This window comes from Podarcis filfolensis (assembly GCF_964270895.1).
Source record: "Podarcis filfolensis genome assembly, chromosome: 3".
NCBI lineage: Eukaryota > Metazoa > Chordata > Lepidosauria > Squamata > Lacertidae > Podarcis > Podarcis filfolensis.
The window spans coordinates 68,946,290-68,962,960 of record NC_139606.1 but is presented as its reverse complement, the minus strand read 5'-3'; the positions used below and the strand labels follow the sequence as shown (position 1 = coordinate 68,962,960).

At 41.5% G+C, this 16,671-nt stretch overlaps 1 long non-coding RNA gene across 1 annotated transcript in view; it reads right to left on the bottom strand.

Annotated features, from left to right (window-relative positions):
* The window catches only part of LOC310760088, a 36,629-nt gene extending 24,402 nt beyond the window's left edge, over nt 1–12,227 (bottom strand). Inside the window, exons 1-2 of the long non-coding RNA XR_014546753.1 lie at nt 11,670–12,227; nt 4,234–4,361 (exon numbers count right to left, since the gene is read on the bottom strand). This is a non-coding gene — a long non-coding RNA (uncharacterized lncRNA). The remainder of the gene's footprint in view (nt 1–4,233; nt 4,362–11,669) is intronic.
* Between the last annotated feature and the right edge of the window lie 4,444 nt (nt 12,228–16,671).

Sequence of the window (16,671 nt, the reverse complement as noted above, 5' to 3'; positions counted from 1 at the left end):
AACTAGGAAAGCCGCTTTGGGGGGAAAAAATTAGACAATCAAAAATGCAAAACTAATTTATACTTGTGGCAATCTCATTTTGTTCCTCATTCTCCATTTTCATCATGGTGAGAGACTAGGGCTTTTGTTTTCTTTGTGAAACTGTTGGCCCATGCAAGGGGTACCTCCATATGAAAACAGGCACCCAGGTGCAGACCATCCTCTTGGAACAGGGCCTGTATTTGGAAGTTTGCTTCTGCAACAGGGTGCTGTGCAGTGATGAAAACCTCATGCCCAGCACTGGTGGTGGCTGCTTACAACATAGTATTTTTTTGCAGGATCTGAAAGCCCAGGCAAACGTTTGGATGGGTGGCTGATGTTGATAGTTTGTGCTCTTTCAGAGGTACCCATATGATGAGGCTGTACTGTCAACACCAAAATAGTACCATTTTGAAGTATTTTCTGCCTATGGTACAGAATAAATGTATTTGTTGCCACAAGGCAGACTTCTAGGATATCCAGAATTCACACAGGGACCCACCCAACAACCTTGGGTTAACCCCTTATTGAGAAGCCTGAATCCCAGGCCACTGCTAGCCCTCATGGGATTACCAGCATCAAGCACCAACTGTCCTTGCTTTGCAGTTGGTTGCTTCCCTCTGCTAATACCTTTCATGCCTTTTTCATGGACATTCAGTGCCAGATCATGTGGCTAGTCTGGGAATGAATTATGGATTTGCCACAGCAACAGTTTTGTGATCAGACTAGGTGCCATGCTTTATCTTCACCATTCCAATACCAAAGCACAGCTTGCCATAGTGCGCTCTATAAGAAGTAAGTCATTAGTCTACTGCAACTAGGAACAAAAGGCATTGCCTTATACTCTGAGTCACACCATTAGGCCCATCCAGCTCAGCCCTACCTGGAGATGCCGGGGGTTGAATCTGGGATGCTCTACCTATGAGCTATGGCCCTTCCTCAAAACTATGACTGGATCCAGCAATGGGTCATAGAGGTGTGGAAGCAAACTTCTACATATAAAACCTTGATCAGGAAATAAAAGCTAGCACAGTGCAGTGCTGCACCTAACAGCCCCTTTTTGGTCCCCATTCGCCACACAACTGTTAGCCTGATCCGTACAGCCCAAGTTGCTGCTCTGCATAGTTATGCACACTTTGTATCATGTAGCCATGCTGGTTCTAGAATATACTGGAATGTATTAGCAAAACTTGACATCTACCAGTAATTTATGGAAGTGAGGATAAAATGTGGTCTCTAATAAAAAAAGCACTTAGTGATTGTTGAGATTTTGGTACCTGTCTCTGCTCCTGTTCCTTGTTGGCCTGCTCTCCTCCCCGCTATTATTATTTTTATGTATTTAGTAGAAATTAGTGAACCTCGGCCTTCCCTATGCTCTCCTCAGAATGATTCGCAAATGAACCGATTCCTCCACTGCAGCCAGAAACAGACCAGTTCATTTCCTGATACAATTTGAGGGGTTGAAATGAGCCCCCTTTTCCTAACAGATCCCTCACTATCTTTCTGTTTACTTACCTGCAAAAGTCAGGATGCTGGCAGTAGCAGCAACAGCAGAGAGGAGAGCATTCCCTTCTTTCCTTGTCTTGACACCCTCCATGGCATGTTAAGAGGCTTGAAAGGGCAGCGGCCTCATAGGTAATGGAATTTATTCAAATGTCATTGCATTTCAGGCAACACAGTTCTCTCAGCCATGATATGCTGCAGGAAGAGTGGTGATGCTTGTTGTGGCATATACTAAGGTGATGGAGACAGAAGAAAAAAACCCTCCTCCCTGATCTCCAAAGTTCCTTCTGCCATCGTCTCCATTTGCAGATGAGGAAGGTGTTTTGGGACCTGATGGTCAGGGTTGGCCAAAAGAAGGGAATCTGGGAAAGCTTTTCTGGCCTAGATGTTGATCTGAGCTGGAAAAGGGTTTTTGTGTATGGAGGTGGGGTGTGTGTCCTAAAATCTTGCCTCTAATTCCAGCTGCCACCTGAAGAATTCCAACTAATTCCAGTTAATTTATGAGCTCAGCTTCAATGAACTTAGTTAGTATATCCAATTCATAGTGGCCACACAACCCAAAGGACTGGAGCTACTTTTCATGCTGCAGTTTGCACTTGGGCCATGCTCCAAAAGTGCTTTCCAAAGAGTCGGCACAAAAGTACATGAAACAGCTTGCAATTTTAAAAATGCTATCAAACAATATGTTCTAATTACTTTCCAATTTCAGCAAACTGTTTTATCTTGGAAATTTAACATCAGGATTATACTTTATTTCATGGCTTTTATTATTTTAATCATAAATTCTTGGGGGATGTTACCGTGTGGAGTGTGCGCCTTCGCAAAGGTAGGTGGTCTTCAAGTAACTGATTAGGCATTTAAAACTCTGCACAACCTACTCAGTTTTTAATTAGTTCCATAAATTACCATGAGGCACCATAAATCCAATGCCATCTTTATTAGAATAATACACTGATATTGAGCTGATTTTTTTTTTCATTTGTAAAGAATTTTAAGAGGCTCACTAACTAATCCTGTGTGGTAAGTAATTATCTCTATTTTGTGGAAGTAGAAACAAAGATCAAGACAAAATTACTTGCCCCTGTTCAGAACAGATAGGTTCAGATAGTTCTCTTCACTCATTGCTAAATCATTATTCTCTCTTAAACAACTTGTAAAATGTGACAGTCCCAGTACTCATTATTTTATTGCTTTACTGTGCCGAATTACAATACCAGAATCCCTTTGGCTCAATATTGACAGTTCTGCTTCTCAAGCATTAGGACCATGATCTATTCTGTGAACATGGGGGTCCCCACAAAGTTCAAGGGAGCCTTCCACCCATTCCTCATTGGCAGCCTTTGATCGGAGGGGGCACATTCCACAATGTACCTGCCCTATCAGGCATGGGAGGCTCTGTCCCCTCCTACATATTTTTAATAATTTGCTTTAAAGATTTATAGTTTACCCTTCATTGGTACCAATAACGGGCCCAGTTGAGGGGATGAAGAGAGAAGGGTTTTTTTGTGTTTTTTTAAAGTCAATTAAACAAAAAGGCAGTTCTTAAATCACCAGCAAATAAAGCAACTAAAAACAGCTAAATAGAGGAGCTGAAACAGAGGAGCATTAAAAACCTAAAAAGCCTAAATAAACAGGTACGTCACCACCATATCGCTGCCTAACATACTCATAGGTACAGATGGAGGGGGCGGGTTGTGTCTTGGGACAACTTTTAAATTTCATCCTCTTCAGACACTATGCACAGATTGGAATGTACACCTGCAGATTGTCACATAATCAACAAACCAAACTGCACGAGATGTACTGTATTATGAGGTGGTTCAAGGGCTGCCTCTTTTTTTCAACATTTTTGTCGCTTAGAGCAGTTCTGTGTCTGAGTACTAAAATACCCCTCAAACTATGTTAAAATGTTCCCAGAAAGCTAACATACATAGTAACCTACAGCCTCTTCATGGGGAATTTCACAGAGAAAAAGATGGCTGTCCCCATGTTTCGCTGAGGGCAGTGATCTTTTTCTCCACACAATGTTCTTGGTAGCCTTAAAATGACTTTCCTTTTCAAAATAGTTACCTGTACACTGCCCTTCACCAAACTGGGTTTCATTTTGTGTGTAATGAGAGAGTAAAAAGCTCATGCTCTTAGTAAAATCAAAACTCTACATTTCCTTCCAAGTAACCCATCACACTTAGGGCCCAACAATATGTGGTGTTAAACCTGCCTTTGCATCTAATGTTCAGGGGAATTTTGGAGCCAGCTTGCTAACTCACCATTATCCCCAAAGTATCTGTAACATGCATTGGACCTGCCAGGTCTGTACTGCTGCCAGGACTCAAGGCGGGGGTGCTATTATTGGCTTATTAAGATTGGTATGCTGACATTTTTCTGTGGCTTCATATTCCAGTTATTAATAGTCCTCTTCTGCCTACTGACCTTGTTCTGCAACCTCATCAATATATACTGCTCTTCATTATCCATTCTGTGCCTCCTTATCTTTTTAATAATATATTGTTGGGGGGGTGAGGATTCACCCCTCCTTTCAGGATCTCTTGTCAGGGCTCACAACTCACTTCAACATCAAACAATGGTTTATGAAAAGGTGGGGGATCTTTTTTCAGCCCCATATTCCCACATGAGCAAGCTTCCTAGGGCAACATGCAAGTGGTGGATGGGTGCAGAGGCAGAAGTAAGCGGAGCATCAGGTGAGACTCTTACCTTTGTAGAATAGAAGTCAGAGGTTTCTACATAAAGCCACAACCTTAACACATCTCTCAATCCTCCATCCAGGCAAGCAGGAGCCATAACCACATTTTAGGGACACATTCCAACCAGGCAGAAGCACGCTAGGAGAATGCAGAGTGAGGTCACTATGGGGTGGCGCCTGGGAATCAAGTGCACCACCTTGCCCCTGCAATTGAGGGGGGTGGGACAGCGCAATATCAGCAGCATGCCCTGTGGTATGTGCAAGTGATGTCAGCATGCCCATGCCCCTGATGTTTAGTTGGAAATGAGCTTATTGTACACTTTACTCTCTTGCCAGCATCAGCACCAGTGGATTACAAACGCTGGGTTTTAAAATTTCTAGAGGGGTATTGCCTCTGCTGCACTCCAACCCACAAATGCTTATGCCATAATAAATTTGTTGGTCTTTAAGGAGCTAGAGGGACGCGGGTGGCGCTGTGGGTTAAAACCACAGAGCCTAGCACTTGCCGATCAGAAGGTTGGCGGTTCGAATCCCCGCAACGGGGTGAGCTCCTGTTGCTTGGTCCCTGCTCCTGCCAACCTAGTAGTTCGAAAGCACATCAAAGTGCAAGTAGATAAATAGGTACCACTCCGGCAGGAAGGTAAACAGCGTTTCCGTGCGCTGCTCTGGTTCGCCAGAAGCGGCTTAGTCATGCTAGCCACATGACCTGGAAGCTGTACACCAGCTCCCTCGGCCAATAAAGCGAGATGAGCGCCGCAACCCCAGAGTCGGTCACGACTGGACCTAATGGTCAGGGGTCCCTTTAGCTTTACAAGGAGCTAGAAGACTCTTTGTTGTTTTAATTTTACGGGTCATCTGTGTTGTATTGGTATAAATGTTATTATGTTATAGCAAGGATAGGAAGCCGGGTCCCTCCAGGGGTTGCTGGATTCCCAACTTCTGTTTCTGTGCAGCCTCTCAAGATCTAATGTAGAAGATGGCATATACACATATGAATAAATAAAAAAGTCATCGTTGGCCCTGCTGGCTGGGGTGGAATGGAGTTTGAGTCTGCCGTCATCTGAAGAGCCACAGGTGCTCCACCCCTGCTTTATATAATATGGAAACTTCTCTTCCAGTATGCTGACAGTTAGATGGCCTAGTAATGGCATCGCCACATTGTTTCAGCATTGTTTGCCCAAAAACAGTTTTTCATAGCATCCCAGGTAATTTAGTACAAGGTAAAAATATTAGGACTGCGATCCCAGATAGAATTAGTTATGCTTAAACCCTTGTGTAATTAACTGGAATCCAATGCACCACATTCAATGTGAATTAATCCCAGTAATTGTGTTCAGGACTGCAACCTAACTGCAGTATATCTAACACTGCATAGGACTGGGTTGCTTTGTTTTTTTTAAGAGAACAGCTTTTTCTCCCTTTCCCAGCATAGAAAACACTTTTTCCTACAAGGGCTGAGGGCAAGCACCTAATATATAAACTACTTCAAAGTTTGTTAATTATGAAAGGAGAAATGTAATTAGTCATCATAATGCTAGAGATCAGTTTATAGCCAGTCTTTTTCAATTAAAATTGCAATCTATAATTTTCCTGGAGGAGTTACATGTCTCAGATCTCAGCAGATTAAATTCACTGTGTGTATTAAGAAAAGTTCCATAAAAGGTTGCCATAGAGAAATGAATTGGCACAGCATACAATTCTTCTAAAAAACAAGCTAGCTTCTGACATCTTTGCAGCTTGCAATGTATTTGCCTCCCTCTGCATTCTGTTTAGAATATTGACCAAACCTAGCAAGACGTTTGCCATCAATAATATTTTGAGGACTATATTTCTGAAGATATCAATTATGGTTTAGTTCCTTTAGCCTCAAGTTTGTTTGAATCCTCTGTGAAACCATACCTGGGGTGAATGAGAGGAGAGAGGGAGGCTCCTTGCCTCATGAGAGCATACATGTGGATAGACAGCTATGAGGTTGATAGTGTCTTTTTATGGAATTAATTTACCAGCGGTATATAATAAACCATATATAAAAATAATGTTATTCTTATCTAACTTTAGTTATACTCATAGTAGACCCATTGGAAGCAATATCGAAGTCCATTGATTTAAGTTGGTCTTCTCTGACTTACTTGGGTATTACCCAGAATAGCTAAAGATCAAATACAAAATGATTAACCTCAGTCAGTCTTCTATTAAAGGATCTATACCAGTGGTTCCCAATTAGCTAAGTACTGCGGACCCCCCGTTTTTCAAAAGCCAAGCCAAAATTTTGAAAATGTTGATATCTCTATGGTACGTTTTTGCTATGTAAATAGTGATATAGACTCCCTCAGTGGGCTACGCAGACCCCTTGAGATCTGTGGACCACCAACTGGGAACCACTGATCTAGACCATACATTTAAAGCACATTGTAAAGAGTGTTGAGAATTATAGTTCTTTGAGGAAGGAACTAGTGTTCCCAGGATGGTAGGGGAAGATTATACTGATCCTAGATTCTGCTTCTGTGTGGACACAAACAGGCCATTCAGAGGTATGGCTTAATTGTACCCTGGCTCTGCCCTTCCCACCTACAACTGCTCCCTCAGCCTGTAAAGCAAGATGAGCGCTGCAACCCGAGAGTCGTCTGTGACTGGACTTAACTGTCAGGGGTCCTTTACCTTTACCTTTTTATGCCACTTTCGTATCATAGGACTTAAAATGTTATAAGCTCCCACTTCCCAACCATTCCCGAGATTCTTTTTCCCCTTTGGACAAGGAGATCTATGGTATATTTGTAATATTTTTTCTTACAAGTGGAAGCAGCAACAAATATTGAGCAGAGGAGGAGACAAATGGAAGGCAGTCTACGCAAGGTAGCATATCTGCTTCACAATTCCTTAACATGGACCGCTCATCCTTGCCTTTGGGAGCTCCAGGTGACCCTCCAAAGAGGATTCCTCTAGCAGGGGCAAGTTCAATTTCCAAGATGGATTTTTAAAGCATAAATTCTATTGAAATGGGGAGTGTTTCATTCATCACTGGGAATGTCTCAGGCACTAGCAGAGGTACAATGACATCAACTTAACAATGCTGTCTCTGCTTAACTTTGTTACACATTTTAGCAGATATCCAGTATGAAACAACAATGAGGTGGTTTGATCACCACTGGGATGATACAGAAAATAAGAAATGTGTACCACAGACTGCAGAAGGACATGTGTTTTCACCTCTAGTAAGAGATCATTTGTACCCTGCCTCTGAGCTACAAGTCTACAATTCTAGTTCAAACTCATCAATACAAGTCCATCTTAATGTGGAGAAGCCACTATGGCTTCTGGTTGGGATGACACTGCACTGATACTTCTGCACCTGCACATCTAAAGGGCCCGTGGTAAGCTATTGGGTCCCACCAATAGTTGTTAGTTAGCTAGAGTTCTATCCCTCCTGAGTAGGGCATTGAACCTGGGAGTTGGTCTACCAGGTGCTTGTCTGGCATTGTAGCAAAGTCCACCCAGAGATTATCCAGTGTTTGGACATGGAGACAGAACTCCATGTTTCTTTTGTAGATTGCTGTGTGCAGATAATGAATCTCAACTGACAGTCTTATTCTTTTAAAAAAAGCAGCATTCTAGTTATTAGTGGAGACAAGCTTGAAAAACCTGTGGGCATTGTTTGATGAAATCTCAGATGGTAAGGCAGAAAATGAGTTCTAGTTGTCAAGGGGTAAAGTTTCTAATCCCATCCTCAATAACATGAGAAGCAGAATAAAGCCTGCAAAATAAGCAAATAGATGCAGCTTTGTGAGATTTACTCAAATGGCGTAAGTGGGCTTTTCTTGGCACAGAACTCAGGTTCTCTAGATGACAAATTTGGTTTTTTTATTGGCAATGGTTATAAAGATGTGCCCATTTTTCTCCTCTGAAACACGTTTCCAACAGAATACCAGTTGCAGCTATGGTTCTTCTATTATTATGGGCCCATTACGGGAGGTGCCAGTGGCTATAATTAGTTGGGGAAATTGATTTTGCAGGAAGCAAAGTGTGTGCTAGAGCATGGAGTGCAGGTCACAAGCAGGTTAGTTGCGAGCTATAATTGGAAAGCTAGGAACTGAGGATAGGCAGAAAGGGGAAAGAAAGACCAGTTGGCAGATCTAAATATATTTTAGTAGAGAAACTACCTATGCACTTCTCAATGGGTAGCTGATAGCCTTATGACAGGTCTCCTGGTTCTGAATAAAGGTAGCAGAGCTTTAAATTAACAGTGATTTGTGAGGGTGAAGAAATGAAAATGGGCTGGTTTTTTACGTGGCATCTTCATCTATATCCTTCCATGTAAGGTCAGGCAATGGCAAATTCTTAATGATCCAATGATAGCTACTGTCATCAGGAGAGTTACTTGAGACATAATGTAACTCCAAGCACCGAGCAATCGGGGAGGTGGGGAGATCCCAAGAACCATAATTTACTGAAAAGAAGAACTTTTTTCATTGGTTAAGTTTTGTTTTATTGCATGCAGAACAATTTCCTTTATCTCGTAGCTCGGAACATTTGGGATGCCTGCTGGTTTGTCCTGTTGAAGGGCAGTTCTTCTGCTCCCATATCACAGTGGTGGTAAGTGGGCTCTGCTGCCTAGCTAGGAGAGGGAGGTTTTGCTACCACTCTTCATCTACAGATCTCAGGCCAGTTCACAATGTGAAGAATGATTGTGGAGAATATCAGCCTGTTCTGGATAAGCCAACCTGTGTGTAGAAACAGGTTTCACTGCATGGCTCCGGTGATCTGTAACCAAAGAAACATGTGATTCTGCAGGGGGTCAGGCTGCATCCAGCACATGGTGGCGGCACATGGAGCATGCACACTGTGTGCCCTGATTAAGATACTGTCAATGTGGTCAATGTTGATAGCTTCAAGTAACTTCTGATAGGGCAAGATGAAAGCAAATAATGGTCCTAGCATAAACATTAGCTCTTAACCACATACTTTCCTTACAGGGAGGGAGGGATGAGTTTGTCAATTTTGACTTCTCCGAGTTTCTCTTTTTTTTCAAATCTTATGTGCAGATCCACATTTCCAAACCAGTTTGATCTTTCTTTCTTTTTAAAGAGCCCTAAAAAATAACATCAGCATTTTAGTGGGATTTGTAAACCACTTTGAGGGTTTTTTTAAAAAAAGTAATAAGGTGGCGTATAAATTTTATGAAATAAATACTTATCTCCCTTATTCAATTTTGCCCAATACAATCATTTTTGCAAAACAATTTCCCCCAATAAAATGCATTTTTGTAAGTTCTTTGCACCAATATATACATTTTAAGGGACATTTTACCCTTGTATAGGCATTTTTCTACACATTACTTGGCTGGATTCTTGCACTGCAAAAAATCTGAGAAGTATGAATTTGGAAAGATGGCTGTGTTTTAGAATGTACATTGTTTGGGAAAGTTCAGTTCATCTTTAAATACAAATTGAATTGAACTGAATTTTCCCCATCCCTACTTACAGATGACCAGCGATGCTACTTTGAATAATGCTAGCCAGTGCCGTAGCGTGGGTTGTCAGCACCCGGGGCAAGGCAAGTAATTTGCGCCCCCTAACCCGTGGATTTTAGTAGGGGCAGAGAGCTGCGAGTGCGAGCGCGCGCCCCCCAGATGTTGCGCCCGGTGCGGCCGGCCCCCCCTGCACCCCCCACGCTACGCCACTGGTGCTAGCCACAGCTTAGATGGGTTGGACACTGTGAAGCCATCAGTGGATACACTGACCTGAAATTTGCTTATGGTTTTCTGGATTTTGGTGTTTGAATATATACTGTATTTATTTGAATCTAATGCTCACCTTTTTAAGGTCAAATTTCATTGCAAAAATTAAGGTGCATATTAGATTCGATGGCACATTTACGTTCACCAGCAAATACTTTTTTTGGTTTAAAGGTTCTGAAAATTGAGGTGTGCATTAGATTCAATGGTGCATTAGATTTGAGTAAATGTAGTAATTTTTTTATTCCTTTGCTAGGTGAGTGGTCCTATGCCTATTAATCTGGAAGCAAAATATAAGGTAAAACTGCTTCTGCATAGCTGGAGGTGTGCAGAAATAAACTAGTCTGTAAATTAAAAATCATTAAAAAAAACCCAGGAAGGACCTTATGCCCAGAGGCCCAGTGAGAGTCCAAGATCTATAGAAAGCTGGGGGGCAGTTGAGCAACAGACAGCTGGGGATGTCAGTTGGATGGAGAAAATGATGGGGGAACTGGATGCATTGAGTCCTCAGTTTTTATTACTTATTTCCTGGATGGGTGATTAAGGATCGGTACATGCACACGATGAGTTTAAAACCTCACCTCCACACATTATACGGCAATGTTTTATAATAAATGAAAGTTTAAAGGATAGTTTTTCCAGGTTGAAATTCTGACCTGGGAAGCTTCTATTAGGGGTTGGGAATACAGTGCAGCATTTTCATTTCTGGGCCCAATTCCAAGTGCTGGTTTTGACCTATAAAGCCTCAGGACCGCCTCTTTCCATATGAACCCACTTGGACTCTGAGATCATCTTCTGAAGCCCTTCTTCCTGGGCTTCTTCCACAAGAGTCCAGAGGGTGGCAACACGAGAACGGGCCTTTTCTGCAGTGGCTCCCCATTTGTGGAATGCTCTCCCGAGGGAGGTTTGCCTGGTGCTTTTGTTATACACCTTTAGGCGCCAGGCAAAAACGTTCCTCTTTAACGTTGATTGACATCCTATGCCCTTTTAAAATGTGTTGGGAGGGGTTATTGGGTTATTTTTATTATATATTTTGTGGTTTTATATTTTTATTTTATCCTGTGAACTGCCCTGAGACCTGTGGGTATAGGGTGGTACACAACATTTATTATTATTATTATTATTAGTAGTAGTAGTAGTAGTAGTAGTAGTAGTAGTAGTACTTTTGTTGAGGGCTATACTTGCTCCCTCTTAATATTAAACTTGAGTGATTCTGTACCTATCTGGTTAGGAAGCCAAACAGGATAATCCAAGAATAGATCAGGGATACTGCATACTGAGGGGACTCCTAAGATACACAGAAGTAGATGAGTTTAAAGACAGAAGGAAAACAGGAACAAATGCACTGAAAAGGGTTGGAAGGTTCTATGTCCCTTGAGAATATTGAAAGAAGCTGAACCACATTATGTGGAAGGTGTCAGTTGGCAGAAAAAACTAAAAACAAGATGGAGGTATGGAGAAAGGGAATTGGTCTGTTTAAGTCTTGAAATAATTTAAGAGCAGGGAGCTGGTGCTTAGGGTGAGGCAGATGCATGCTACCAGGTTTGCGGTTCCTATGCTCTATGGGAAAGTTTCAGAAGAAGAAAAGGGCAGTGGGTTTTTTCGTAAAAATTATGTTTAGGAGTACTCTCATTTTCCTACTCGTATTGAAATACTGCCCCTCAATGAGGCCAAACTTAGATTCACATGTTTAGGGGTATGCGTACCCCTGCGTACCCCCAGAAAAAAAGCACTGAACAAGGGTAACCTTTTTCTCCTTAGGTTCAGGAGTTGGACCACGTTTTTTGTACTATATATAGCCCCAACTCCTGAGGGCAAAAGCAACTGAAGGAGGCAGGGAGCAGAAGCTCCTTCTCCTCTCCTCCCTGTTCTCTCCTTTCTGAGAATGCAAGTCAGCTGCTGAAGCCTTCCTATATTTGTTCATAACCAAACCATACCATCCAACATTGATTTCCATTTCCCTTTTAGTCTTAAGGAGACAGCAATTCTCCAGGGCTACAAAGTGGACCCCACCCTGCAATGGTGCAGGAGAGGCTAAACACGCCTGGCTTTGGCACAGGGTTCATCCTGCACTTCGGCCTACTCCTGTTTTGTGCCTCTCCTCTGTAGCTTAGTGGGCTCTGTCAGGCAATGCTACGTACAAAGAATTGGGGTTTTTGAGAGAAGAGAGATTTGTACTGGACTTTTAACAGTTGCATATTCTCCTCCTTCAGGCTTCACAGCATTTTAAGGCTGGCTATGTCACTGGGGTAAAAGGAAGAACGATGTGGGTGTACTTACAGCCTCCAAGCCACTAAAGATGGCTGCCGTGTGGCTCTGCTGTCAAGAGTGGAACAGCAGCAGTGGGGGTGTGCCAAGAGGCATGGAGGCCGGAGGCAAGTGCTAAATTACAGAGGCCACAGAGTTAGTAATTATCCATGGATTAATAAATGAATATAGTTAGGTACAGTATTCCGAAATATCAGAAAGCTGCTTTGCTGCAAGATGACTCAGAGGGGAGCGAGGCTTTCTTTTAACAGGTGCGAGGAAAAGATAAAAAAAGAGGGAAGCAAATCTTCCCTTTCAAATTCTGTGGTAAGAGGCATGCTAATATGCTAGGACAATGTGCTTAATTATATGTAAAGTGGAGATGGAACATGAGGTGAGGCCACTGATTTTAAAAGTGAGACATCTGGAGCATAACAAGGGAGATGCAGGCTTTTATTTCATAATGGGTAATATCAAAAAATATAATGCCATGCATTTCAGGACTTAACTATGATAATTAATCAGATTTTATACAGCCATAATTTTTTTTTAACTGCATAAAGTAGGGTTGCACGAGGTAGGCTCTGCCCAGAATAATACTGCCAAAATTAGACTTTTGTTTCAAAAGGTCTCCCTGCCTCACATCTTTGGGCTGTCTGGTTTAAATAATGTTAGTTAGTATACAGTGTTTCTGAGGTTGGTAGGCCTGTCAGCTAAGCAACTAAGGGCTAATTGTAATGTTACATTCAAATAGATGTGCTAAAGACAAAAGTATGGAAATTGGTAAAAACAAACAAACAAACAAATGTTCTGAAACAACAATTGTGAGGCTTAACACACATTTAATAGAGCAGCACTAAAAGACTCATGGCAGAGAAACCAGTGATGTTGGATCTGTGGAGGAGTCTGCCCCTTTTACAAATTCTAGCTTGCTAGACTCAATGCCCTCATTTACATACATATAGGGCAACACCACGCCCACAATGCTCCTCTCTCTCCTTCCTATAGAATATTTTGTTGAGATAAATGTATCTCATTGGTTATCTGCATCCCATCAGGATTGCATTATGCTTGCTATATCAATGCTGTGCTCTAAGACCAAGTTCACTCATCTTGGCCTGGAGGCTTCTAGCCTACCATATAAGCTATATAAGTGCAAAAGACACTTAGAGGGACTCATTATATGAGTCCCTCTAAGTGTCTTTTGCACTTGTGTTTTAGGCTACAGTGCTTTGGCTCTCTGAATATCATGTGCCCCTGCACTCTGAAAGTCTAGTTTTCCCCTATTTAAATCACCACAATTTGATCACCTTCATCCTTATTATCCCAGGGGGAATTGTTCCAAACCAGACCTTCCTCAGCTGCCATGTCTTTTGCCCCACAATCAACTCCCTAGGAAGAAGAAAAAAGTATTGTAAAGCGTAATGTTGCAATACTAAAGCAAGATTCAGTGCCTATTCAGTGGGGCAGAGCAGCTCAACTCAGGATCCATACTGGAGCCAAAGTCGTCATTTTGGTCAGCAAGTACTAAGGGAGCTAGCTCACATAGTAGGAATTGACTTTTAGGCTTTATAAAACATACAATCCAATATATATCTAATTCAGTGCTTTCTAAGCTTTTTTGGAAATGCAATCCGGAGATGAAATTTTGTCTCTAAGAAACCTAGTCAGTGGGATTAATCCCTTATCTAAAAAGTGAAAATATATGGTTGCTGCAGAGTAAATGTGGCAACACAGACAGGAATATTGCCTCAAAGATTCATAGAACAGGATGTTAAGTGTATATACACATAAAGAGAAACTCCTGGAGTTTCCCTGTGATAGATTAAAATGATTTATGATTTAACAGAATGAAATCTAATGATGCCACGGCCAATTATAAGGATAAATAAGCAATTTTACAGAAGTCTGAAAACTCAAGTACAAAAGAGCAAAGCAATGAATTACAGGATAGAGGATACCTTATATTAGGGAAAGGGTTAGACTAGATCGGGGTAGCCATAACCATTAGCAATGCTGGCTGAGGCAGATGTGAATGGAGTCCAACAGAGACTGGAAGGTGCCATGTTGGCTGTCCTGGGCTAGATGACCTATTGTGTCCATTATAGTGTAGCAGTACAACTCATCACCAAAGCTTAAGGGAGTTCACCTATAGGTCCCTTCAACAAAGCAACAAAACTCTCTATTAAACAAAATATTCAGAATCTGCTAATGTCTTGGAAAACAAAATGCAATCTTGAGAAATGACCAAGCTAAAGCAATTGAATAAGTATATTCTTCATAACGCTACTGACCAGCAACCCTCACCATTGGATCAGGCTAATTCATGTGGAGTATATCCATACCACAACCAGTTAACATTGGCGGTGGCATGGGCAGCTCTAAACAGCATGGTGAATGACGTGACTAAAAACATTTTACATGTCAACTTTCCGTTTGGAGGTGATCTTGTAAGAAAGTACTGGCAGTTGGACTCTATGTGGACTGATAGAACATACAGCCTGATCCTAAGACCAAAGTTCAAAAAGTAAAGCTTTGGTCATCTCTTCAGTTCTCTCCTGTTCTAATCCCTCACTCACTTTCCTTCAATACAACATATTCTCAATGACTGTCATAGAATGCTCTATTTTTTTTTTTGAAAAATGGATATGTGTTTGCTATTGAGAGACCCTGCTCTGTCAAAGTGGCAAAAAAGGGCTTCAGGGCACAGCCCAAGAAGACTCAAGTGTTGTTGGTATTGGATTATTTCAGAGGTATCTCTCTGCTGTTTCTTTGTTGTCTTCCCTTTCTTCTTTGGGCACTTGAAAAAGAAGGACGCATGCATACAGAGGTAGATTCCTTTGCTCTTAACACATGAAAGTCAAATGTCATAAAGAGAATGTAAGCAGGTTACAATAGCAGCGAATGAAAATCATTTCACCTCCAGGCTTCCTGCTGGTCAGTGATGTCTTGGTGTGCAAAAATATCTTCTTTTCTGTGAATGAGTAGGAAACGATCTGGCTCAAAGCCAACACAATTATTGTACAGTTAAACAGTGAATTTGCTCGTGTATCAATTCCTTCATATCTTGTTTGTCCTGAAGGAATGCTCCTTTTCTTAAAAGAATTAACTTCCCGATCCTAACGCATATTAAGAAACACTTACCTTAGTTTTTAACAATTTATCTGGCAGTCCTATACAGCATTTTAGATCATCTATACAAACTTGCTCAGATGAGCTGAAAGAGCAATTAATAAGCAGAAACCACCCTATAATTATTCTTTCCAATCCACTGCTGGTGATATGTAAGACTTTCCCAACTGGGGCTCTCCAAATGTTTTGGACTACAACTCCCATCAGCCCAAGCTAGCATGGCCAATGGTCAGGGACAGCTGTCCAATACTTCTCCAGGGCACCAAGTTGGGGAAGGCAAGTTTACACATCAGCAGCTTACACAACACGTTTAGTCGATTACAGCATCCCCCCAAAAGCCCCTTTATTTAGAGCACACACGGCACAGTCTTTTTCTTTCCAGTTGGTGCCATTTCACAATTTCACTTTTTGATGGCTAATCTGTTAAAACCATTTTGACCACAATGATAGAGTGGTGGAGCAGGTCAAATCTACTCCATGGACCAGCAACCCCGATGAAATTGATATGGTTCTTTCTTCATAGTCAGCACCATTCAAGTGTTTTTTAGCCATGCTTAAACGGCGCATTGAGGTTGTTTTTTTTTACCCCAGTCATAACTTAACTACTTAATCAGTGCGGTACAAACAGACATAACAAAGACAGAAAGAGTGGAGGTCAAGTATGGGTTCTGAAAACAGGCTGAAGCCATGCAAAACTTCTTTGTATAACCTAGCTAAGAAGTTAGAAGAGCCTTAGCTAGAGCTCCCCACCATTGAGTGGTTTTTAAAAATAGCTGCCTAAATCTGCTTCTGTGCAGTTACAAGTGGGCTATAATTTAACATATATTTCTGAATGCATTGTTATGCAAGAGACAAAGAGGAGAGACTGTTACTATGGGCGATATAAGAGTGAATAGATTACAGCAGAAGAAGGAAAAATTACTTTTTGTGACACAAGGGAGTCACGTTTCAAACCTGGATGATAATAGTATGTACTTTGCCTGTCCATTAAATTATCTTCTTTATTAATGTGTTAGAGCAAGTTATACGAACAAGATTATCAGGATGCCTACTGGGATAACATATTTTCCAGGAGTCCCATAGTGACTAAAAATGGAGAAAAAAATTGAGAAATATGCAGGAGCTCCTAACCAAGTCAGCATTTAAGATGAAACAGCAATCAGAGTGTCTTTTTATAGGAAAGGAGCAATTCTTGAGATATGCCCCTTAAGGCCCTGTTCTGTAAGACCCTTTAACACTTTTGGTGAGAGTTCTGAGCAGGAATTCATTCTTTACCAAAGCAATGTGAAAGTCACTTCTCTGTTGCTACAACTCTTTAAAGAGATGAAGAACCACCAAT